The sequence below is a fragment of the Protopterus annectens genome, chromosome 2.part1, assembly GCF_019279795.1.
Source record: "Protopterus annectens isolate FY-2018-M chromosome 2.part1, PAN1.0, whole genome shotgun sequence".
Classification (NCBI taxonomy): domain Eukaryota; kingdom Metazoa; phylum Chordata; order Ceratodontiformes; family Protopteridae; genus Protopterus; species Protopterus annectens.
The window spans coordinates 1,268,161,522-1,268,189,080 of record NC_056729.1 but is presented as its reverse complement, the minus strand read 5'-3'; the positions used below and the strand labels follow the sequence as shown (position 1 = coordinate 1,268,189,080).

Here is a 27,559-nt window from a genome sequence, read left to right as displayed (position 1 = left end):
ATCCAAATTCAACCAAATGTATATGTTTTATTAAGAAAGAAATGAATAGCCATGATCTTTCCTACACCCTTCCTGCACATTCCTGCCATGCTTTCACTTTGTGCATTCCCCTGCTTGCTGCCCATTTCACCACTTTTCTGTTTTCCCCATTTTTTTTCTTTAAGGAAATATTGCACTATGGTATGCAATGTGAACCAACAGCAAAGGTAAAAGGTAGCAGTATAAGTAAATATATTTAAAGTAATATACCTGCTTGTAAAATTATTACTTCAACCTTTATTTGAACCCAGTATCATCTGCCTCCAACAGTGCATTAACACTTGCTAAGACAGAGTCAGCTAGACAGCAGATGTATTTCATTCATTCAATAGTAAGTGACACAGTTTAGGAAAGATTTCCCTTTGTACTTCCCCGTTCTAACTCCCATATCACTAATGTCATATCTTCTTCATTAAATTTCTGTGTAGCAGCATTGCATGATCCCCTGTTATGTTTTATAAAGCATTATTGCATGATACTCTTTTAGTCTTGTACAGCAGTAGTGTGCAATGTTGCCTGATGCTGCTCATTGCACAGTATCGATAAGCAATGCTGCTAACAAAATGCTATAATGCATTACCTATAGCTAAACCATTTGCCCCAAAAAAGAACTTATCACTGCATTAAGTGAATTAACTCTTTAAGCCAGTGATTCAGTTAACTAGCAGGTAAATACAACAGCAGTTAAGTCTGCCATTTGCTCTACAGTCTCTAAAATACAACTACTAATCAACTGAGTCTGTAGCGCCACCTGTTAATGCAATGATACATATATTTTTTCATTTAGATGGTACTTGGTTAGAATACAGGTGTATGTTAACAGTGTCACATAATTTTACACATGTAATTCCAAATTATGAAGTGTGATAGTTGTTATGGAGTTTCTAAAATATGGCTAGATGGTACTGGTTTCCAATCAAACTACATAGTACTTAGAACTGGTTTTGATGTAGCTGCACATTAATGCACAATACACACCATTATGCAATATTTCTTTAAAGAAAAGAAATGGGGAAGACAGGAAAGTGCTGCGGGCAAGCAGGGGAATGCACAAACTGAAAACAAGGCAGGAATGTCCATGAAGTATGTAGGGAAGAACCATAGCTTTCCATTTCTTCCAAAATAAAACATATAAATTTGGCGGAATTTACTTTCACCTCCAGAAAGAGGGATGACCACAACAAAAATCTGTTTTTTAGAGAGTTGGACAGAATCATGTGTCTCATGAAGATGTGTGTGAAATGGAGACCTATGTATGGGAAGATTTTTTTTTTTTTTTTTTTGGGGGGGGGGGGGCAAGTGACAATTTTTTTTTTTTTTTTTTTTGAGAGAAAGAGGAATGTTGGGAAGAGCTGTAGGAATGTCTGGGTGAGGTAAGTTTGTCAGGTAAGGAAGCAGTTGCAGACAGACAAGACAAGAGACAAGGATGGTGAAAGAAAAATGAGGTGGGTGAATACCATGGATGGGGTGAGGGTGGAGATATAGTGAACCCATGGACGTCAAGTTGGATGACAGTGGGAATCAAGCCCTCACCCATTGGACTGTCATCACTGTCATCTCACTGTCCCAAAGGCTGCAGTGTCTGACTCCGTATATTCTTGTGTTATTTAATACAATGATGGAAAGTAGTGTTTTCAGCCAGTGTAGGCATGCACCAACAATGCGGCACACAATTTTGTGCACCATCCGTGACATTTTATCATGGGTAATAAATTCACCCCCTCTGTCACTGCACCTGTAGTGAGCCATAGGCCTATCCTCCAAGGCAGAACAACCTGAGGGGCTGGGTACTGCAGAGGTAGCAGATAGGATACTACTGTGTACTGCACCAGACATGCTGGCAATGATGCTGTAGCCATGGAGTGGGGGCAGGTGGATCCTGTGGGAGAATCCTACCCAGCTGAGCTGTGGGAAAAACAAAAAATAAATGCAAAAAAATAATACTAACCCCCCCCCCCACCAAAAAAAAAGAGAAAAAAGAGAGAAACGGTTTGGGGTGAGAGAAAAAAGGGAGAGCAATAGTAACTTCATATGTGATATATAAAGCATTGATACAATTATTTTACACTAGTCTGTTACCTTTACCTTTAACACTACAAACTCCAAACAAGTACCATTGTTTACTGTTCACACTAACCAGCTTCTAACAGATGCACAATATACTAAAGACTGCGGTAAGCAATCTTTGATGTGTTCATACATTGCACACATGCGGGGTCCAAATATACTGATTACAGTTCACAGTAAGCCAGTGGTGACACTGCTTTACAGCTCTGATGTTACATTGCAATATTGATGAAACTTTAACATATATATATATATATATATATATATATATATATATATATATATATATATATATATATATATATATATATATATATATATATATATATATATATATATATATATAATATATTTGGAAAGTGCGGCTTTTGAAGCCACAACCTATGACTACCTTGTAATAATGAACTGTTGTTTTGCCCTTCAAAGTAATGCATGTATATTTCCCTATTACAGTTAAGAAATGAATGTTCAATCTGATACAACTGTATAAGTAACAAATAAATGTGTCATAAATGTTAATGCTAAAATAACACCACTGTTGGGATGCATACATACCACATGCATCTCACATCCATGCCAGTCTAGTGGCCTGGGTTTGCACATTCAGTGCCCGGTCTGTGACAGCTGTGGAAAAATCAGAACAAAACAGAATACCATTAAGAATATCAATCCTGACTGTATCCACCTTTTAACTCTGACAAGTAGTCTCTAAAAGTGATACTTACACATATGTGGGGTGCCCTCAGTCCTACATTCTTCAATCCAGTGGTCAAATGTATCCCTTTTCCTCATTCTGATTTCTCTGTAGTAGTTTCTATATTGCAAGCCAGTGTGGCGAATACCAGTTGCACTGGTCAGAGCCTGGGTAAGACTAGTCCATGCCTCTACCTTATAATCCAAGCCACAGTAGTCCCCTTGCGACAGCATGGGGCCATGTTCATTAAGTAGGGGTCCAACAAACACTTTGGACTCCTGGACACCCCATCTTTGAGCACAGAATCTCAAAAACTCTCCAGGAATGCCAGCCATGCCTATCACAATTCAAGACCAATGTAGAATGATGTTTTCCCACCAGTTACAGGTATTGTGCTTACTAGATTTGCAACATTGGAAAGTGCAGCACATTGCTTACCATTGCGCAAACATGTTGTGCGACAGTGCAAGCCGGCGAGAAATGTGTTTGCACAATGGCCATTAGTATTTAATGAATGCATTTGGTGTATGTGTGTGGCTGTCTGGGTCCTGCCTGCTATGTGGGTGGCCTATTTCTCCAGTTTGTGCCCTGCCGCTCTACACATAAACGAAATAAAAAAATATGCATAGCCAAAGCCATTTGTGCTAAGCGGCACATCAAACAAACAGTGGCCCAAAAAAAACAAAACAAGGATAAAAAAATGGAGAATTAGTTGAAATGCTGAAATTCAATCCATGTAATACATAGTCAATACTGTTAGTACTCTTGAGATATGACTGCATAGGTCTGGATCTCAACTCTCACTGGAATGCACTGTCACAAAACAGGAGGGGGGAACTTATCTATCTTTGCCCCACAAAAACCTTTGCAGCAAATACATGACATAATTCCTCACACAACCAAGTTCAACTGAATGTACACTGATATCAAGACATGACCTGATATTTGTAAATGTATTTTATGTAATATAACTGAATGTGGTGCACTTACTGGTCACACAACCTGCTATGATTATTCCTTGCAATTATACAGTTGTGTCCTATCTTTCTGTGTCTTTTGGTCATTCATCAGTTATCTGACCAATACTCAGTCAGAGATGTGCAGTGTGTAAGCCAGCTTATATAATTTACCTTAAAATGTGTGAGGATATTCTCTGCAGACAATATGATATGCAGTTGCCATCAAATAAATTAATGGAAGGATGAATGTTACAAACAAGCCCAGAATGCTGTTTTTGGGGTAGGGGCAAAGGTTGGTTCTTGTCATGGAACAAAGGGTATAATGTTCTTTCAAGGAGGTGGAGCCAGACTGAGCCAATGTACGGCACAAACAAGGCTATGTTGCTCTTGTTACTCTCCTTGTTTTGTATCCTGCCAGTTTGATCTTGTGAGGGTGATGAAACTGGAAACTGCTATGTGTCTCATTACTTTCAACTTTCTCTGTTATAATTTCCTATTGCAAGTGTATGTTGCTAATCTGAGGGCATACAGTGATCATAATTACTTTGGGGAGGTATCACTGTATGAATTTTTGAGGCCTGAGACCTACTACTTGCTAATGGACACATTCAAGTCAAATAACTCTCTGTTGTCACATGTGACATCAATTTCTGTACAAATCTCCCATTTTGTAGTTGCTTATTGTACGAAGTGATGAAATACAAGACATCAATAATATTGTTATACAATGCAGTACATGTTCAGGACTTACCTTGTAAATGCAGCAGTTGACACAGTGTTAGTTCAGAGCTGACTGTGATGCAAGTAGTACACAGCCAATACAGGGGGAAGTAAAGTCTGTGGCTCTGAGTTGAGAACAGCAGAGGTCACAGGGTTCCTGTACTGTGTCCCTGTCCACTCTGTAGCACTCTACAATGTCCATGCCATGTATGTTGTGATAAGTTAAATGTGGCATGAAAACTCTTCTCTGTCTTGTCCTAGGCCTATTGGAAGCAGCAGCATTGCCTGTGTAGGCTTTCTATATCTGTACTCCACTAATTCTGAAATCCACAGGGAAAAACAGCATGGAGTCTAAATGTTTGCTTTAGAACTTTGTGAATAGCTCCACCAGATTGGTTGATAAGCATGCAATTCGGCTGCTTATGCTGTAATAAGAAACTCTGAAACACAGCCTAGAGAGATACAGTTCATTCATAATCTACTGCATTATAAAAAGGCAAAAGTATAGCTAGCCAAACTGATGGTAAGAATGATTGCTACATGTTCAGCAAAGCAAACTATTTTCAAGCTATCTTTACAGAGGAGTATTGAATTCCAGTGGGTATACTGTAATTTTTTTACATACATAATGCATATGCTAGAATATATTAATGAATAATGTGAAGCAAAGCCTTTTACACTATCTATATGCATTAGTTAGAAGTGTACTAATGGGATGCCCGTGTTTGTTAAGTCATTTCAGAGGTACAAATGATTGACAATACATGAAAATAGTAAGCTGTGTGGTACATATACAAATGTTTCAGGGCAAGGTCCTTTGAATGCATGTTTAGCATTTCCAATTGTTTTATTAGCAAAATGGTTCATGTGCCTGTTCTTTAGTGGGTGGGGGAAACAAAGACAAGTTACTGTTATGCTACAAACTAGAATGGACTGTTCTTTTGGGGGGGGTGACACAGTAGACAGGGGTCCAGGGAAGTAAATAGTGTGGGAAGAAATAGCCAGGGAATTGTTATGGCTAGGCTTGTATAGGCCCTAGGGCTGATAGCCTAGTACCAACCTATGAACCTATGAACTTACTGCTATGGCACATACAAGGATATGTTGCCCTTGCTACTTTCCTTGTTTGGCATCCTGCCTGTTGTTAGTACTTCACATATGTACTACTGACTGTCTACCTTAATTGTTTTATCTGGTAACAGTTGCTTTGTAGTTCTGTGATAGTTATGTGCATTTTCATTCTGTTGTGTTTTAGGACCAAAAATGTCATTGAGGTACAGACCTCCCTTCAGTGAGGCAGAAAACACCATAACAGTGGAAGCGCTACGTCAACATTGCACTTTCCTTCTGGGAAGGGGTCATCCAATATGCCAGAGAGATTGAGGATATGGCAGCAAATTGTTGATAACATAAATGCAATGGGCAACCATGGTCATACTTATGAGCAGTTGTGCCACAGGCCCACTGACAAGCTCACATCTGCACGGAGGCATGTAACTGCTGTTGCCAGAGACCAGAGGGTAACTGGGGGTGGACCTGCTACAGAATCACCTTTCACTCCCTGTTAAATGTGATGATGTTGGCCTAACTTGCTGCTAACTTATTTCATGCCCATCAAGCATCCAGCACCATAGACCTCCTACAGGTGGTAAGCCAGATCAGATTATTTCAGTACTGCAGATCAATTTCTAGTAATCTAATGTGTCATTTTGCACCTGTTGTGTATATTGCTGTACTGTCTGTAATAGTTGTAGGATTGTTAGTTGTTTAGCATATATTGTATGATAATAATGCAGGTGATATTGTATGCTTGTGTTTCTCCATTTCTATCACAGGTAAACATGACAGTGAGAATGTGGAGCCTGTGCCACCTGATGTCAGTGTCTCATCAGACCCTGATGATGATAGTGATGAAACTGAGGCAGAGTCATAGGGTGCACAGGTTTAATCTGACACAGAGGTTGACATCCAGCCACCACCTTCTGTTTCCCCAGACACAGAAGTAGGCCTATGCCTACCCAGTCCAATGAGCCCACAGATATAGCACAAATGGAGGGTGATGACATTCAGCAGGAAAGTGTGGCTACTGCAGCTTTAGTGCCTGTTGAGTCTGGCCATAGCCAAACTGTTGGTGAGGTGCCAAACAAGAAGGTTCATAGGGGTGCTTGGAGATGAGCCTGCTGTTCCTCTTCCACCTGCTGCAGGTTTCTCTTCCACCTGCTGCAGTTTTCTCTTCCTGTGTCACTCAACATATATTTAGGGCCATCATGGAGGCACAGGCATGTTCAGAAAGGCACTCCAGACAAATCCTCAGGGTTGTAGATATGGCACAATCTGACATGCGTGACTGCCTCCACTATATTGCCGATTTCCAGGATTGGATGAAAGCCACATTGGAATGAGGGGTATCTGTGATGGACCAAGGGGTGTCTGTCATGGAACCAGCAGTGCCTGTAATGGAACATTTGCTGGGAGAGGAATGACATTCTCATTAGTGTAGGGCAGCCACAACATTAGCTTAGAGCCAACCTGGCCATTCTTGATCATGATCCTGTAGAGGGAGTACTTCCTCTGATCCATCGGGAAGTGTGCTGTCCACACTCAGACATTGCAGGCTATGGGATTATGGTCCTGGGCATTCCCATGAAGGCAGCATGTGCAGCAGACATCAGTCATGCACAGGTAGCAGCACTCCATCTGGCCTTGGGTATGGAGTGCCAGTGCATCTCCTGGCATAGTCAGTTGTCATGGTCAGGGGGTGACAACAATGAACTGCCACCTCTACCATGCATGGCTCACACCTGTCCAACATACCAAGCAGTAAAGCTAGCACTGAGCTTGGCTGTGCTCATGCAGACTCTCACACACCACTTTCACATGGAGGGCCCCCTACAGACACACACACACACAGGCTGTCTGCTTCACGCCCTTCCACCAGCACCCTGTGCAAGTGATGATAACTGCACCCTATTCATGTTTTCTCACTTTTGGAGTCAGGGTACAAAAGCTTTGTGTCTGATGCACAGGGTGCATAGCTACATTAGTGCCTATTATATTTGTGTTTGTGTTGCTGAACTGATAATTGCACTTGTCAGTTATATTTGACTTGCCAAATGTTACAGTGGATAGCATCATCATGACAGTAATTTCTAGTGTATTCTCTTGTAAGGGGTGTGAAGTCAGAAACTGCAATGTGTGTCATTACTTTATAACCTTTCTCTTTATTGTTTTCCAGTACATATGTATAGTGCACATCATAAGACACACCATCACATGCAGATCTCAGAATTGTATGACAGCACTGTAGTCAAACTCATCAGAACCATAATACAGTGTAATGTTCTCTTTTGCAGGAACCTGACCAGACACATGCAGCACCTGGACAGACCACAAAACTTTCTCATTAAGATAACACAGGGCCTACTAACCATGACATGATGTATGTGAGTAGATTAACAGACATGTCACTGTCATCTGTCTGGTATGACATTACATTGCAACTGTGATTCTAAGCATATTACTTTTCGTTTAACTCATTAACTCCATTGGAGCTCTGGAAATTGGCACTGTAAGTTCCAATGGGCGGAGTCTAAGCCTTTTGACTGAAATGAATTATGTCCTCACATTTCAAACAAATGTTCATATATCTGGAACCATACAGGTTATGAAAGAAGTTTATATGGCAAATCCTTCAACACAAACTATTTTTATAGTGGTAGGATTCGTTAGTTTCTAGGTCTTAAACTGAATTTTATAATACGCAGTAAACATACTATTACATTTGTAATACTTTGAAAACAACTTTCAATATCTCAGCAACCACTCAAGTTACACACATACTGTCAGCAGCATTTTATTCACCTAGCTGAGAGCTTTCACATGAGCTTAACTCTATCTGTGTTTACTATATTTAGAAAAATGTGAAAATTAAACTTAGTAAATTAATATAATAAAAACAACATTTAATATCTCTTTACCTACATTAAACAGAGGACAAACATTAATGTAGTTGAGTTTGCCATTGTATAAGCTTTAAGATGAAATCTTTTAAAACCACGTACATAGCATGGTCTTAGAATTATTGATGCAAATATGAACAAACAGTATTTGACGCCTAGAAGCGTCAATCGGAGTTAACTGTAGATACACCTGGAGACATCACTCAGATGTAATGAGTTAAGTACTTGGGCCTCAGGCCAGTTGCCTTTTATTATGAAGGTTTGTAGGTGGGAATAGTAGGTAGCCTCTGCCCAACTGAGCTGGGGTTTGCTGGTTGAATGCTTATTGTGGCTGTTGTTCCTAAATCTCTTTGTTATGGTTTAAGCACTTGGTCACCAAACCAGTTATTTTATATTAGGAAAGTTTGTGGTGTAGACTCTTGTGGCAGGGGAGGACAGCCTAAACCCTTCTAAGCTGGGGATTGCTGGTTGAAGGTTTATTGTGTCTGTTATTCTGAAAGTATCTTTGTTCTGGTTTAAGCACTTGTGTTCTTGGCCACTTATTTCACACTAGGAAGGTTTGTTGTCTACATTCTTGTTGGAGTACTCTACTAGATTGCTGCTTTATTTAAAATATTTGTTCTTCTGTTGTGAGTGTGATTTTCTGCACTTTAGATTTCTAGGACTTCTGCATTTATAGCATAGGCTGAATTTAGGCTTGGTGAATCTAGACTGTTTGGCATCCTTGTAGCACTAAAACCAGCCCTCTTATATTAAAAGGCCCCCTGCACCCTTGTGGCAGAACTGCACAGCCAAGAACCCATCTGACTTGGGATTGGTGGAATAAGGCTCACTGCTGGCCTTTCCCTTATTTTACTTGTTTAAAATATTTTAACTTTCCTTGTTTTCTGGCATTGTGTTTTGCACTGCTGCTCTGTGAGCAACTGAGATGTGCATTGTGAAATGTTGACACATATTTGCAACCCAAGCCCTCCATAGGATAGACACATTTTGTTAGTCTTACACCAAAATCTGATCCATCTAGCCCACTCCCACCAGTTACTATAGTATATACCTTCCATAATGTATGGACAGTTTTCCACCATGCCTCCAGGCAGCCTGATGGACATGGTCATCCGAAGACATCTGAACAATTGTCTCATGTATACTGATAACCAATTACTGCTAAAACAAACTAATATAACATGTGAGTGCACTATCTGTATTATGAATTTGGAATCAATTCTCTCATATAAGAACAAACCAGATACCAAACATGTTGTCAGCACACACAATTCACCTGTTGTATATAAGCTCGCAACAAATAAACCAATATACACGGAGGTACTCACTAAAAACCTAACTAAACTTTGGAGACCTCTCAGGTGCAAGCCTACTGCACACAGTGCAGACACAACAGAATTCACTACACATAATAATGCACAGACAAGTGTCTCAGCCAATAAGTCCCTCAGGTAAAACACCTCAAAACCAAATGTCTTGCTCATAAATGACTCCATAGTGAGATACACAAATATCCCCCACATCAGGTTGTCAAGGAAAAGGTCTCAGTCTGCTGCCTGATAGGTGCCAAGGTCCATCAGATCATGCACTTACTCAAGTCTCTCAAAAACAAGCACTGTTATGACTCTGTCATTGTCCATGTTGCATTGAATGACTGGAGACATGCTTCACTGTACCATATGAGCATGCTTGCTTTCCCCATAGTGTCCTTTTTAGGCAATATCAGAAATAAAGTCCCAATGTAAAAGACTCCACCACAGACAAACTGCAGCTTATGCTGCTTAATGCATGGAGTATAAATCAGAAACTGCACTCACTGAAAGAACTACTTATCTTGGAAGATGCTCATGTCTGTGCAGTCACACCGAATGGTTTAAGGCTGCAAAGATCACCCTGGCCATGCAGGGGCGCAATGCCTTCCAGACATTCACACATCAAAATGAGCATGAAAGAATCAAAGGTGAAGGTGTATACATCTTCACTAAAGACAAATACACCACAAGACCAGTCAAAGAGTACAGCTCTGTAGCACTACTCCAAGTCCAACTAACTGTAGGTAAACCCCCTTCTGTATCATTGATAGGTACAGGTACCCCACCCTGAACCTCAAGGACCACTCTGCCTACTTCGACCTAATCAAGTCACTCAGTAGTCAGCCAAGCACCTTGGTCATGTTTGATTTCAACTATCCTTCCATCAATTTGGAGTTGTATATATGCACACACTCATCCTAGGGTTCCTGGACTTTATTAATACACATGCTGTGTAACAGATAGTCTGCACCCCCACAAAGGGCTTGAATGCCTTAGACTTAGTACTGAAGAACATAGTGGTTCTCTGCACTAACCCCTGTGTGTTAGCCCCTCTGGTCTTGTCAGATCACAATTCAGTCCAGTTCACATTCACAACCATACCTGACACCCCCTGAAGAGCAGAAAAGATGAAACATTTATCCAAATCAAATGATAGGCTCCTAACCAATGCCATAAAGAGTTGGAAACCCCCTGGTATCACTGTCAACAATGACTGCTATACAGAGGTGCACACAAATGGCCTGTGTAAACAGCTTTACCAATGTATAGAGTTGGCTGAACATGAATGGATCAAAACAAGTTCCTCACAGGAAACAAGCCATACTAGTGGGCATAAAGCATACATAGGTTATACAATAAGTGGAAGAAAGTACTGTCTAAGAACAAGAGGGAACTGAATCAGCAGAGAAAGACACCATCCATTAGCTATCGTGAAAAGTCTTTTAAAGCCACATACAAACCTAAAGTAGTATCCCTAACTAAAGATAATCAGGAGGCATTCTTTAGATACATCAGATATCTAAAAGTGAAGGCCTAGCTTTATGATCAACTAGTAGTGGATGGTACCCCTCATTCTGACCTTGAGGACATCACCAACCTGCTACTAGACAGTTTGGGGAAAACATCACCCCCCATCCCCACCAGACATACTCCAAAGCATACCTGTCACCAGTTCTCTACCTACTAACTTCCTATGAACCTAAGGTGGCATCTGGCTGCACTCCAGGCCAATGTCTGATCCTGGCCTGGTGGGATGGTTGGATATGCAATAAGCTGATATAGCTGATTTCATCAGCATTGTCTGTTGAGCATATCTTGATAACAGTATCCTGCATATTGGTATATAAGGATCTCTGTAATGTTAAGTAACATCTATCACACATACACAGTTGACTGCACTGAGAAAATAACCCCTAGCTATCTAAGGTACAGAGACTACAGAGCACAATACTATACAGAAGTGCTAAGACACATATCTGACTTTTATATGTCTGCAAGTAAACTTAGTGGATGATATCAGCAGGCCATGTGGGAGACAAAAGGTTAGGAGGTCTGCATGAAATGGATGTGTAGGCTTCTGCAAGTATGAAAAGGCTAGCAAGCCATGCCATTGGAGAAGTAACTGTAGTTACTCTAACTGCTGATTTGAGACACACACACGTGCACACACACACACACACACACACACACACACACACACACACACACACACACACACACACACACACACAGTGGACTATAGTAAGAACAGAACTCCTGACTAAGTATACAGACTGTAAGACTCAGTACATTATGCAAGTACTACATCACAAGTCTGACTTTTACATGGCTGCAGGTGAACTTATGGTAGATGATATAAATAGACCATGTGGGGGACAACAGGTTATAAGGCCTGCATAGGCACAAAGATTCATAGGTTCATATGATGCCAGTAGCCTAACTGTACAGTGTGTCCTAGGAGTGTAGAAGCCTAGCTGTGTAAAAACATAAGTACCCTTATTGAGCATAATTGGATGTTTGAGTTTAACAGAGCAAGGTTAGCAGCACCACTGACTGGCCCTATCCATGAGGGAGCACACAACACTATTTTTTACACTTTGTAGTATGTTTGATATATGTGTGCAAAAAATACTGAACCTCCAGGGTTTTATTGTTTAGGTGGGGTGAACAGCATGTGCATGTACTGTGAATATATGATGTATACTGAGAATGGGCCCTGAAAAACTGATCATATGTACAGAAGATTATCTGAATTTGGACTGTCACCTCCAGAGAGAAAGAAAAGTGACAAGAATGTAATCATGGTGTATAGCCAATTGGAACAAATCAAGTATGTCATGTAGACATGTGTGTGACATGGATAGCTATGTTTTTTTTTGGGGGGGGGCAAGTGCCCTATTTTTTTTTTTTTTGAAGAGACAGAGAAATATTGGGAAGGGACACAGGTATGTCTGAAGCAGGTAATTTGGCAAGGTGAGAAATCAATTGTTTGCAGACAGGACATACAAGACAAGAGACAGGGATGGTGAAGAACACAAGAGGTGGGTGAACACCATGGTTGGGGTAAAGGTGTGGAACTTGCAAACACATGAATGTCAAGTTTGGAGACAGTGAAAATTGAGACCTCACCCACTGGAATGTCATCACTGTCACTTCACTGCACTGATGGCTGCAGTATCTGGCATTTGCATCTCCTTGTGTTATTCAGTACAGTTATGAAGAGCAGTGTCTCCATCTGGCATAGGTGTGTAGCCACAGTGCAGCACACAATCCTATGCAACATCCCCGGCAGTTGTTTTTGGGTGATAAAATCACCCACTCTGCCACTCCTCCTGGAAGGAAACACAGGCCTGTCTTCCAGGGCAGAAGTACTTGAGGGGCCAGGTAGTGTAGATACAGCTCAACGGGTGCTACCAGGTTGTGACTCAGATGGGCTGAGCCTTCATGCCATAGCCAGTGGAGTGGACAGGTGGATTCCATGGGCCAGGCTTACCCTGCTGTGCTGTGGGGTAAAGAAAAAAAAAAACAAAAACAAAAATAAAAAAAAAAAACAAAAGAAAAAATAAGAGTCGGGGTTAGAGATTGCACAAGTTGTATTATTTGCTTGTTTAGACTGAAGAGGTCATTCTTCCAGTTCTGGGTTTTCACTTTTGTATTTGTAGACAGCAGCTACTTTTGCTTACTTTATAACCTAGTAATGGCAGATGTGTGTGTGTAGGACAAAGTAACAGTGTCCCACAGGCTGCTGTAAAAGGCATGCTGTAATGTCCAGCAACACCTCAGACACACAAACCAGTCCCCCCTTTTGACTCTAGTGAGAATAGAATCCCTACCTATTTAAGTGCACACCCTACAGCACATAGTACTTAATACTAGCACCATGGCTCAAGTCTGACTTGGAGTGTGTCAGACAACACTTTTTAGATGATGATACCATCAGTGTCCGCTGAGGACAAGATAGTGTTCTGCAGGCTGCTGTAAAATCTTACTGTAAAGTCCAGCAACACATCACATACACAAACCACCCCCCCCCCAGTTTGACTGCAGTGAGAATAGAACATCTACCTACATAAGTACACAGTACTTATAACACGTGCCATGGCACAAATTTGATTTTAGCAGCACTGCAGGTGAACTTATAGTTGATGACACTGGTAGGCCATGTGGAAGAGAAGAGGTTGGGAGGCCTACATGAAATGTATGTGTAGCCTTGTACATGTCTCAAAAAGCTGGTAAGCTATGCCATTGGAGAGGAAACTGTGGGATACATACTTCTTCTCTTCTGTTTTACACACACACACACACACACACACACACACACACACACACACACACACACACACACACACACACACACACAGTTTACCCCTACCTATCTAGGTACACAGACTACAGAACACAGTATTTATCAGGTACAGCACAGCACAAGTTGGATTTTGTCTGGACTGGAGGTGAACTTAAATTAGATGACACTGGCAGGCAATGTGGAAGAAAGGATAGGTTCATAGGTGTTTACTAGGCTAACTACCACAAGGGCCATTTAAAGCCTAGCCATACATCCCAAATCTCTGACGAGTTCTGGATACCCTTGATAAGTGTAAGCATGGGCATGGGAGATGAACCATTTGCAGGTTACTCTGGTTGGGAGAACTGCATGAAATGGATGTGTAGTCTTGTGCAAGTATCAATAAACTGACAAGCCATGCCATTCTTGAGTAACCACGGAATATACATTTATGCTGTTCTGTATAGACACACACACACACACACACACACACACACACACACACACACACACACACACACACACACACACACACACACACACACACACACACACACACACACACTTTATTGCAGTAAGAATAGAACTCCTACCTGTCTAAGGACACATGCTACAGAACACAGTAATTATCAGACACACAACAACACAAATCTGATGTTGTTAGAATTGCAGGTGAAAGTATAAAATATGACATCTACAGGCCATGTCTGAGACAAGAGGTTGGAAGGCCTGCATAGTGTCATCTGAGACTAGTAGCCTAATAGTAGTAGGCTGTTTGGAAGCCTAGTTGTGTAACAACAAAAGTACACTTGCTGCACATATTTGGATGTTAGAGTTTTGCAGAGCAAAGCTGTGAGCACCACCAAGTGGCCCTGTTCATGAGTAAGCACACAACATTATGTATAACACTTTGTATTGTGGTTGATATACGTGTGGAAAAGATAATGAGACCTCAGGGTTGTATTGCTTGTTTGGGGTGGTTGGGAGAGTGGGAAACAAATTAATGTACTATAAATAAAATATATTATTATTATCATCATAATATATGTATATATATATATATATATATATATATATATATATATATATATATATATATATATATATATCTATATGGGTCTGCTTTGATATACCAAAAGCCCATAATGACAAACATTATTTAAACGAGATGACAATAACGAAACTGAGAATCCCGAACAATGTACTTTATCCCAGGGCAAGTAAACAACTATGTGAGTTTCAGATGGTATGATGTGTTTTTTTGTATTTTGGGGCAATTATTATTATATTATATTTTATTATAGTACATTATATTATATTATATTATATTATATTATATTATATTATATTATATTATATTATATTATGTTATATTATACCCAAGGTGCTTTGCTAATGCTTGCAACTATACTCCGGTCCCATCTGTACTCCAGGCTGGCTTTTCCTGATGGCTAGGAGCATTAATTCAATGTATCAGTTTTCTATTTTTGGGTGACTGCTTTCTAGGAAATCTGGTTTTCCCCTGTTTCTGCAGTGTTGCACATAGTGCAAACAAGATAAATTTAGCCAAATGTTTATTTTGGGCTGCGGTGCATCATGCAAAACTGGAATTAAAAGAAGACAAATAGGAAAAGGTATTAAAATTAAGGAGCACATATGGACAATCTGTAAGAACACAGTAAAACTTGATAGTACACACCACAAATTTCTACATATGTCAAGATTTGAACCCTCACACCAATACAGCTTCATAAAACAAGAGGATACCTTAGTCCTTTTGGCCACACAAACAGCTTTTCATCAACAAAATGGAAAGTCATTCTCCACACAACCAACTGCATCAGACAGTACACTGTTATCAAACCATCAGCTGCGATTTGTACATTTAATTCTCTTTACTATATTTGGACATAGAGCAGATAGCGATCATACAACCTGCTATAATTATGCTTCCAAATATACAGCTCTGTGTTACCTTTCTGTATTTCTTGATTATTTATCAGTTATTTAACACATGCAGTGTGTAAGCCATTCTATATCACTGGCCGTAACACATGAGAGGATATTAACTGGGAATAATACGATATGTATTAGCCAACCAATGAATTCCAGGTCGGATGACACAAATGCACATATACTGTTCTTTTGAGGGTAGCATAGCTGAGTTACTGTTACGGCAGGAACAAGAGTACACTCCTCTTTTGGGAAGAAACAAAGCTCAGTTAGTGTTATGACACAAACAAGTCTGAAGTCTGAAATTGCAATGTGTATCATCACTTTCTAACTTCTGTCTTCAGTGATTTAGAAGTACAAAGGTATTGTGTTAAACTGAGGCCATGCAGGGAACATCAGAATTCTTCAGAGGTATGACTGTGAATTTTTCATGTCTGAGGCCTACTAATTACTAATAGTGAAATAGAAGTAATAGAAGTGTCTGGGATCACATTTTACAGTACTTTCTGTACAAATCCCCCACTACTTACTTGCTTACTGTACCAAGTTAGGAAATACAAAGATGTGTCATAATATTATTAAAGAATACATTCTAGGTTCAGGATTTACCATGCAAATGCAGCAGGTGATACACCTTTAGTTCAGGACTGACTCTGAATCAAGCAGTACACAACCAATGCATAGGAAGGTATAGGTTGTGTGAGATGCCTAGCACCAATTTTACTATATGTATGTGAGTAGGAGAAAGGTATTAGGTCCCTAGGTGGTCAGTGAATGTGCTATGCCTTGTCACTTAACCAAGGCAAGGGCATACTGAGCATGTCTACATCTGCCAAATGGATACCACCTGTCAGTTCCTCCTCTGAGTCCTCCTCTGACTGTGGCCATGGTGACCTAGGTGCTGGTAGGGGGATGTGTGTCCCTTCCCCTTGCTGATATTGCTGTAACTGTTTCTGCAGGATCAGATTGTAGAGTATAGCACATACTGTGAATATTTGTGTACATGTGCATGGATTATACTGCAGGGCTCCACCAGATATATCTAGGCACTGGAACCATGACTTCAGAAACCCAAACATGTTCTCTATGATGTTTCTAGTATGAGCATGTGCCTCATTACGGTGTTCTTCAGTTGGTGTGTGTGCACTTTTGATGGGTGTCATCAGCCATGGTTCCAGGGCATAGCCAGCATCCCCAGTAAATGGCCCTGTGGGATGTTCCCCTTAGCAAAGATTTGGTACAGTTGTGATGTGTGCCAGATGCGGGAGTCATGATACCAGGGTTGCCAGCACACACATTCAAGATAATTCCCTGGGCATTATACATGACTTGGCAGCTGATGGAGCGGTATCACTTGTGGGTGATGAATCTAAAAGTTTTTGTGCCCATGTGCACCTTGCTCTGCAATGCACACACTGTAAAAATTATCATGTAAGCTTTACTGAATCCCCCTGTAAGTCACTTTGCTTGCTTTATTATTTCATTTTTCATGGCAAAGGATTGGAAACATCTAAAACATGCCTGGTTCTGCTTTCCGATACAGTTGATGCTGCTGTCCTACTCTATGTATCCTCTCTATTATTATTTTTTTTTTGATTTTCTGGTATCATAAATCTCTCATGAAATAGTTGCATTAGAAATTTCTCCAGTTCACCATTTCTTACTCTGTCCTGTATTCCAAATATACTGATGTTATTCCATTTTGAGAAATTTCAAAGGTCATTCACTTTCAGCTTATCTTTTTGCTATATCTTTTAGTTCCTATATTCTGTGAATCTTCTCCTGCAAATCAGCTTTAATTGCTGTTTTGTCTTCTTCCAGATCATTCAACTTCCCTTCTGACCTTTCCACTTTTGTTTGTCACTGTCCTATTGCCTTTGTCATGGAATTCACATATTGTCAGGCTTTTATAACCTTTTCAAACAAAATACACAGTGACTCCTCTTTATTTGCAGCTTTAAAGGCAGCCATCTGTTCCTCCTTGTTCCTACTCACTCATCGATCCTTCTGGGTTGTTTTTTCGGGTCTATATTAGAACATCGAAGTTTCAAAACTTTGAATGTTCTAATATCGACCCCTATTCAGCGAAAGCTGAAAATATCAAAGCAACAGAAAACCGAATTTTTCCTAGGGAAAGAATTTGGTTGTCCGTTTCTGTTGCTTCTGTATTTTCAGCCCTGTAGTGGAAAGTTACAGGTCAGGTTCAGGTAAGTGTGCGACTGAGTGTGGGTTAGGTTAGTTAGGGTTAGGGTGCAGGTTAGGTATGTGTGCGATTGTGTGGACATGAAGGTTAGGGTGGGTTAGGTGAGTTAGGGTTAGGGCGCGGGTTAGGTATATGTGCGATTGTGTGGATGTGAGGGTTAGGGTGGGTTAGGTGAGTTAGGATTAGGGCGCAGGTCAGGTAAGTGTGTGATTGTGTGGATGTGATGGTTAGGGCAGGGTAGGTGAGTTAGGGTTAGGGCGTGGGTGAGGTGAGTGTGCAATAGTGACGGACCTTAGGGTTAGGGTTTGGGTTAAAGTAAGTGGATAGTTGGTGGTGTGTGTGTATAGTTTAGTGTAGGGTTAGGTGTAAGATTTTAGGTGTCTGTGTTCGATGTTTTCAGCTTTCGCTGAATAGGGGTCAGTATTAGAACACTGAATTCGATGTTCTAATATAGACCCGTTTTTTTTCTCCCTGGGAATATTATTCTTATCCTGCCCTGACCATTGGGCTTATGCAGCCATCTTGGCTGAGCACCCTAGTATTCTCTCAGAGTGTGAAAACTTTTGGCAAAGTGGAGTCCATTGACTTTTATTCTGGTCTGTTAATACCATACGGATGTAAAGTTCTCAATTAATCAAAGTCCTAAATGAGTTATTAATTGTAAAGGACTTATTTGTCAGGCACTGGGTATACAGGAATGTTTTTGGTGTGTGTGTGTGTGTGTGTGTGTGTGTGTGTGTGTGTGTGTGTGTGTGTGTGTGTGTGTGTGTGTGTGTGTGTGTGTGTGTGTGTGTGTGTGTGTGTGTGTGTGTGTGTGTGTGTGTGTGTTCAAAAATACACGCCTATTATTTAGTCACTTGAAGAATTATAGGAGACAATTTTCAAGTTGTTTTAAAATATTTTTTAATTACAAAGAGGTTAGATCTGCAAATAACTCTGCTGTCAGAATACTGAATGACAAGGATATGAGGGTGGCCTGAACTTAGGAATTTTATTTATGAAGATGGAGGAAAGGTGGTGGGACAAAATGGAGCCTTGTGGGATTCCTCACTTCATACGAGAAGTGTCAGAAAATGTGGACCTGATTTTAACTCTGCAGATATCAAGACAAAAAGAAGTCGTAACTAAATAAAACAAGTGCTCTATTAAAATAATGAAAATGACGGCATCAATAAGGTAAATCTTTTTACTGTTCATAACCATACTGATGGTTTGATAAAAGGCTGTACTTCTGAATTTATTTATTGAACTGAGAGTACATTAACTTTTCTAGCAGTTTTCCTGCATATGTTTGAGATGGGTCTAAAGTCTTTGGAAGAGATGGGCTTGGAGACTTTGTAATGAGAGTATGGGAGTTTGCCTAACTAAAAATCTAGTAAATCTAAGTTGGGATAATGTGATAATATATTTGTTTTACATTAGTGGCAGGTAAAAATGCACAAAGTATGATACTGTATTAACTGGTTTGACTGTGAAAGGTTTTCGGTGGAACAGAGTGTTCATGTGAACATTACATGGTGTGTGAGAGTAAAGCAGTTGTTGGCTGCCAATCATCCAAGAGAAATTACTGTGATTGAAATCTGGAATTGCATAGCTAAGGTTTAACATGCAGAGTGTGGACACTTTACTATGTTGCCTCAGAGAATAATATGATATTAAAATAGCAACCTATGTAGATAATGGATACAGCTGTATAGGAAGAAGTTACTGGACTAGGAACCAGGATGTGTGCAGTCTGAAGAATATAACTATAGGTTCATAGGTTCATAGGTTCATACTAGGCTATCTGCCCAAGGGCATTTATAAGCCTAGCCCATAGTTATTTGGCTTTCGCCACCCCTTTAGTTTGAATAAAACTATGCCTATTATTTTACTGTGCCTCTGTCAAGCAGTGACACTGAAGTAATTCCTGGGGTATATCTGCGATCCCCCATCCATTGGTCAAGATTCCTCTTGAACAAGGCCAGCGAGGTGCTCTGCCTCACATGTACCGGGATTTTGTTCCACAGCATAGGGAGTCTCTGGGTGATGAATCTGTCCCTCCAGCACGTTCTATTAATAACCGTGTCAAGGTTTAAGTCTCGCGCCCGTGTGGTTCTGAGGGATCTAGATTCTTTGAGGTGAAGCATATTCATCAAATCAGGGTTTGACATGGCCTTATATGTCAGGCACAGGTCACCTCTGAGCAAGCGGTATGAGACTGAATAGAGCTGGAGTTCTTTCAGTCGGGCAGCATAAGACATATTTTTGAGACCCTTTATCCTTTTGGTGAGGAACTTTTGGGGCCTTTCCAGCTGCTGCAGGTGTTGGGTCAGATACATTCCGAATGGGGCATTGTACTCAATCATAGGTCTAATGAGTGATGAGTACAGGGGGACGATGACCTCCCTTGATCTAGATGTGAATCCCTTCATGATCAGGTGGGCAATGTAGAAGGTTTTCCTAACTACTTTAGCAACATGAGTGTCAAACGAAGGCTACTGTCAACCTGGGTCCCCAGATCCCTGATGACTTCTTCTGTGCTCAGTGGATTGCCACCTATATGGTAGCTAGGGGTAACCTTGTTTTTCCCGAAGGGTATGACTATGCATTTCTTGGCATTTAACTTTAGGCCATGGCTCTGGCACCAGTTATCCATTTCTGTGAGGCCCTTCTGAAGGATATCTGTGTCAGATGTGTTTTCGACTATGGCCCAGTTTGCAGTCATCTGCAAACTTTGTCAGCCATAACCCTCCTGTGTTTGCTTGTACTTCAGAAAAGTAGATGCCGAACAAGAGTGGACCCAGGACTGAGCCCTGTGGGACACCACTTGTGACAGGCTTTGAGTCTGACATGGCTCCAGCAACTCTGACCCTGTGGGTTCTGTCACTTAGCCAGTTTGCAACCCATCTTGTGATGTATGGGTTTACATTCAAGCTGATGAGTTTTTCAATGATACCTGAGTGGGGTATTGTGTCGAAGGCCTTTGCCAGGTCAAGGTAGGCTGTATGAACTGCCTTTCCCTCATCAATGGCCTTGGTGACTGTCTCGAAAAGCTCAACCAAGTTTAAAAGGCATGATCTGCCTTTGACAAAGCCAAACTGGGTTGGATCCAAAGTCTGCAAGTTCCCTATGTCTTTATTTATGAGTTCCATTATGATCCTCTCCATGGCTTTGCAGATAAGGCTTGTCAAGCTAATGGGATGGTAATTTCCAGGGTCGGTGGAGGCACCGCCCTTGTGAAGTGGGACCACAGTCGCCGTGCGCCACTCCTTGGGTACGTATCCTGAGGTGAGGCTAAGATTAAACAGCTGTCCTAACTGCGGGTTTAATTCCTCATTGAGTTCGTGGAGCACACAGCCGGGAACACCATCCGGTTCCATGGATGCTGTGTTTTTTGCTTTGGAGAGAGCAGTTCTCACCTGGGCGTTGGAGTTGTTTGGGGGGCTACAATCCTCTGGTATAGATATCTCTCCTTTTGGGGTGGAGAAGTTTGCACTGAACCTGTCAGCCAGTATGTTGGCAATGTGTGTAGGTTCAGTAATCTTCACATCATTTTGAACTAATTCTGAGCATATCTGGGAGTTTCCTCCTAGGTTTCTAACATAGCTAAAGAAGGCCTTATGATTGTCTTTTGAGTCCTTGGCGATTTTTCTCTCAAAATTTGCCTTGGATGATTTTATGAGAGCTCTTAGTTTTTACTTATAATGACCAAAGGTGTCTTACCTTTCAAGGATTTTGCTCTATCTTGTAGTAGCTTCCTCCTTTTGTTGTAGAGCTTGTTTATGGCTGGGGTCCACCAGACTGGATGCTTGCCTTTGGTACAAAGAGTCTTAGTTTTGTTTGGGATTGCCTGATCCATGCAGTCCTGTAGGTGCTGGTAGAAGGCATTTGTAAGTGATTCAGCGGTTTGAGTAATGTTTACCACTGGCTCAGGGGCCTTAAAGGAGAACACACTAGTTTTAGAAGTGTGAAGTCGGCTTTTGAGAAGTTTTTCACTGTGGTCTTTTTATTTCAGGTGGGGGCAGGATGAGGACCTCCAGCGAGATTAGTTTATGATCTGATCTCACCAGTGAGGGGTATACTTCCAGTGTTGAACATTGTGATCCCATGTTCGTGATGATGAGATCAAGTATGTTTTCTCCTCTTGTGGGATGGTGACTAGTTGTTCCATGGCATTTGAGTTTATGAACTCCAGGAACCTTTGGGCTAGAGTGTTTGGGCTTGAGTAGTGTTCCCAGTCTATATTAGGGTAGTTGAAGTCACCTAGTATGATGGTGTTTGGAGATACATTTATCCCCTCCATTGTTTTCAGGAAGGCCATGTGAGGTTCCTGAGTTTGAGAGGGTGGCCTGTAACATGCTACAAATTGCAGAGCAGTCTTGCCTATGGTTAATTGCACCTGAATGGTCTCCGATGCATCGTGCATTGCCACCAACCTTGAGGTGTGGGTGTCCTTTATGAATATGGACACCCCCCTCCTTTCTTGGTGTTGTCCGTATTTTTGGGCTGGAACACATGATATGAGGTGAAACCTGATAGTGCTGGGGTGCTCTGAGGAGCCTTGAACCAGGTTTCAGTCACAGCACAGACATCGATGTTCTCCATACTGAGAAGGGCCTTGAGTGCGTGCATCTTGAGATTGAGACTTCTGGCATTGAGCAGCATTACCCTTAGTTTTTTTACTTTTTTGTGTTCTAGGGTGGTAGGTTTAGAATTTGAGCCTTGCCTAAAAAAGGCACTATGGGGGTGGTAAGAGCCTTTGCCAATATCCGGAAGCCTAGGGGTGACAGGTGCAAGCCGTCCCTTGCGAAGCAGCGTGGCTTGTCCAGCATGTCATTCCAGGCAGACAGACATTGGATCCCCTTTGAATGACACCAGAATTTAAGCCAATTATTAAAGCTGATCATCTTATCACTGTATTGTGGCATCATTCTATAGTGATTTAGAACATGGTTATTTATTGTAAATGAATAAACAGGATTATTAGAACTACAGAAATGGTAAAAGTGTAAACAGGTTGAAAAGCCAGAGACATAGAGTGATGAGGGACCTCATTTAATTGTACAACTATAGTCTGTACACTTATAATTCTAGATGAAGGTAAATTGATGCAGAATAAGTGGTAACAGAAAGGAGGTGAAGCATATAGGTATGTTTTCTAGAAAGTGGAGCAAAGACTAAATTTGTTTGGAAGCAGGTGTGCAAAAAGTCATCATGAATTGTGTGATAGATATATAAAATGCTTAATTTGGAGGTAGAGGGTGAATTTGAATGATTAGAAGCTATGAAACTGGGTGTGGGATAGAGAGGCGGGGATGGGGGTGGAGCTGTATGAAACAGGTCAGACAGTTTCTTTCTGTGTGTGGATGGGGGCAGAGCAGTATAAACAGGTCAGACTTTCTAATCCTGCAGGAGCCATTCAGTCTGAGAATAAACTAGATGGAGGAAGTAGTTCAGAGTGGTATTCAGAAACGGTAGGAAAAATTGTTATGTACCCAAGTTACCATAATGGTAAGGTATACATGGATAATGTGATCCACATGAAAAAGTGCACAGTACTGTGAGGTGTGTCAAAGGGGCAGATAAAATTGTATTTATTCCAAAATGAAACCTTAACTAGGAGCACACATTTCTTATTATCTCAAGTAATAACACAGAAATAGAAACCATAAACCAAATTAAACTACTCTGAGTCATAATAGATGGCAACCTGAAATGTGATCATCATATACTTCATTCCATCAAGAAACCTCACCAAAAACTCAAATCCCTTTATAAGGCTCAACACTACCTGACACATCAAGCAAGGATTACCTGAGCAGCAGCATACCTCCTTCCTTCTCTATTAGATGCTTCCCCTATTCTTTAAAATGTCAACACAGTGTATAAAACTAAACTACCCTCCTGCTACTACAAAATAGATAAATTTGCAACCAACCAGCCAACCTTATAAAACACACAACTGCCTTGCATTAAAACAATTAAACTGTCTTGAACTCCCAAATCAGCTGACATACTCACAACTGATCATTGCCCATAATCTGTTGTACTCTCCAGACAATTGCCTAGCATTCCAAAATAATTTACTGTACTATTCATCAACTACAGACCTTATCTTGAGCAATGAGCCTTTACTGTGAATCAGTAAGTCATTGAAGTCTGCTAGAGACATGCTTTACTCTCATTATGTGTCACAACTGTAGAATAAAATCCCCACAAAGTTAAAGCATATAGAAAACTTAAATAGTTTCAAAACTTTGCTTAAACAGGATCTATGCCAAAGATGGCTCTATTCTTCCTGCTCACCTGGCTAGCTGTGCTCGTATTACTTTTCTCCATCTCTTAAAGCCAATTTGCTTTCCAGTTTTGTGTACTTTATCACTCCTCCTCATATTGCATTTAATTGCCAAACATTCACTTTTCCTCCGTCTGTCACACCCCACCACTAACTATTGCTCTTCCTCTGTCCATTTAAGTTCCTGCTCATTTCCATAAGTTCTGCTTTCATTTATTTTATCATTTTTAAGCTAAATTCTACTTGTCTGTCTAAAAATTATTACTAAACTGAAAAACATCCCAGTTTGATCTTTTCCTTGCAGCTATCATACTATTAATTCATTAATTGTTACTTATGTTATTTCTCTTTTTAATAATTGGCAAATGTATGTTAATTTTTCTGTGTGTGTGTGTGTGTGTGTGTGTGTGTGTGTGTGTGTGTGTGTGTTAAAATGTTATGCTCATGTAAGAAATATTTAAAATATGAAAAATTGTGTATATAATCTCATTAAAGATGCCTTTACCCTGCAAATATAAATGTACATCATGTGTAATTTAAGAAAAAACAGAATCCAGCAGTCAGTTCCAACACAGAGGCTCCAAAATTCCACGTTTATTTCTGTTCAGTTTTATGTTGAATAGTTTGTTTTAACTATTTAACATAACATTGAATGGAAATAAACGTGGAATTTTGTAAAACTTTCAAAAAAATAAACTATTCAACATAACACTGAATGGAAATAAACGTGGAATTTTGGAGCCCTTGTGTTGGAACTGACTGCTGGATTCTGTTTTTTTTTTGGATTTATTGTGTATTCAGTGCTTAGGTTTTATTTATTTATTTATTTTTGATCATGTGTAATTTAAATATGGAGCTTTTTTCCCCAGGCATCCACTGAAAATGAGTTTTGCCCACTCAGACTTTTCCCAGTCAACAAAAACAGATAAATAAATAAAATTTGTCAAGCAAGAAGACAAACTTTGTGTGACTCAGAGACCTATGCTAATATGTAAAATAAAAATTCAAAGGAGTAAAAAATGAAAAGAAAAATAATAAATAGCAAAATTATGTAAGTAGGATCACAGAAGGCATAGGTCCAGGGGTTCATAGTTCAGTACTAACAAATTTGTCTACAGATCATTACTGATCAACACAATAAACCATATTCAAAAGTTCCTTACATTGCATAATTTAGTCTTCCATGGCTTTTTCCGTTTGTGCCTTTTTTGTTTTAATATTCCTCTGCTTTATTCAGTTTTACAGAGTTCAGTAAACAACTTTAGAAAAGACTGAAAAGATCGATTTCACAGGTAATGAAGCTTTGTATGATATTTGCTTTAAAACCTTGAAAGTGACAGTGCCTATATATGGTAACTTAAACTATCTATTATCTGCAATGAGGGGTAGTGTGAGATGTCTGAAAGCTAACCTGCTTAAATTATCATTAAATATGGTTCCATTCCCTCATTACATTTTTTCTTCCCTGGGTTTGGCCCCCAACAAGCTGTGGCAGCTGGCAGAACAGCGTACTAACTGTGCCTGACCTTACGCAATAAATGTTTGATGCAAAGAAAATGATGGAGGCCTCTATCTCACTGTAGCTGCTATTTTTAGGGGTCTATGTCCATGAAAGAGGTGAATGATCAGATATTCAATGAACAAAACAAAAACAGCAGCTGCTTTGTACAATGGACTCTAAACAAATGGAAAACGGCTATATGTGATAACCCATATCATAACTTGAAAATTTCTGCTATGTTCACTTGCAATAGTGTAGCTATTTAGTAGCTGCTCAAATGCATTTTGGAACAATTTACACCTATATTCCATGTATGCAGTAAACTAGTTCACTGAAGCAGAATGTAACATATACAATCTAATTTTACAGTATTAAAAGTATCAATATGCTACAGCTGAAGATGAGGGAGAGTTTAAAGAAGAGGCAGAAGAGGAAGTAGTATAAAGTAGCATCTTCTGAATTATGTCGAATAGGTATGAATTTGTCATTCAATTTGTGACGTTGGTTGTTCTAAAACAGTGTTTATCCTTATTGCCTGCTGTACTCAGACAGACATAATAAAAATTAAAGCAGATTAACAGCAAAAAATAAGAAAGAAATATCTCTAGTACCACTATAGGAACTCTGTTATGGACATTAGCTGGGTATAAAGACCCTGTGTTTCTAGAGTATAGACACACAGTCCAATTATGCTGTGCTGACAAGGTTATAAGAAAGCCGAAACATGCATGTCCACAGCTACTGGGGTTTGGCTTTATTAATAGGTTCATAGGTTAGTACTAGGCTAACTGCCCTTGTGAGCCATTTTAAGCCTAGCCAGTTATCCCCTGTGAGATTCAAACCCTGCACCTTGTGTTTGTAAGGCAAACACCTTAACCATTAGGCCACCCTCCCAACCCTGAATGTGTCCATAAAGAGTTAAAATAGAAAAAGGAAAAAGTAATGAACATTCAGAAGCCATTTAGTTGAAACACTTGATGTCCTTATGGGGTCATTTGCATATATCCTATGGGCCTCTGTTACAGGAGGTTCAAGGTATCACTAGAGAAAACTCTAGCTTGGCTAGGTTTTTATTGTGGTTTTTTACTAATTGGTTTGCCTGTGTGACCTTTCTATTCTTTGATTTAATTGTTAGTTGGGATATTTTTGTAGACACCTTAATGGTTATGGACATCAGCTGGGTATAAAGGCACTGCATTTTTAAAATATAGAGAAACCGTCCACTTATTCTGTACTGACTAGGTCATAAGAAGAATGAAAGATGCATGTTTATAGCTATTGAGTGTGGTTTTATTGACCTGAAAGTGTGCATAAAGACTTAAAAACGAAAAAGTATTTGATGTTCATAAACCATATAGCTGAAACACATGATATCCTTCAGAGTTCATTTGCATATACCTATTACATGAGGAGTAAGATATCATATAGTGAAAACTCTAGCTTGGTATGTTTTTTCTTGTAGTTATTACTGTAAAGAGAGAATATATATATATATGAGTGCAGACTTTCTTTATGATCCTTTATAGAAGGAAAAACTGAGATGTTGCCATTTTATACCATAAATTATAATTCACAGATTACAAAGC

At 40.1% G+C, this 27,559-nt stretch overlaps 1 pseudogene; it reads left to right on the top strand.

Moving 5' to 3' along the window:
* Nucleotides 1-26,417, top strand: part of LOC122794962 — a 100,329-nt pseudogene extending 73,912 nt beyond the window's left edge.
* Nucleotides 26,418-27,559: the final 1,142 nt, after the last annotated feature.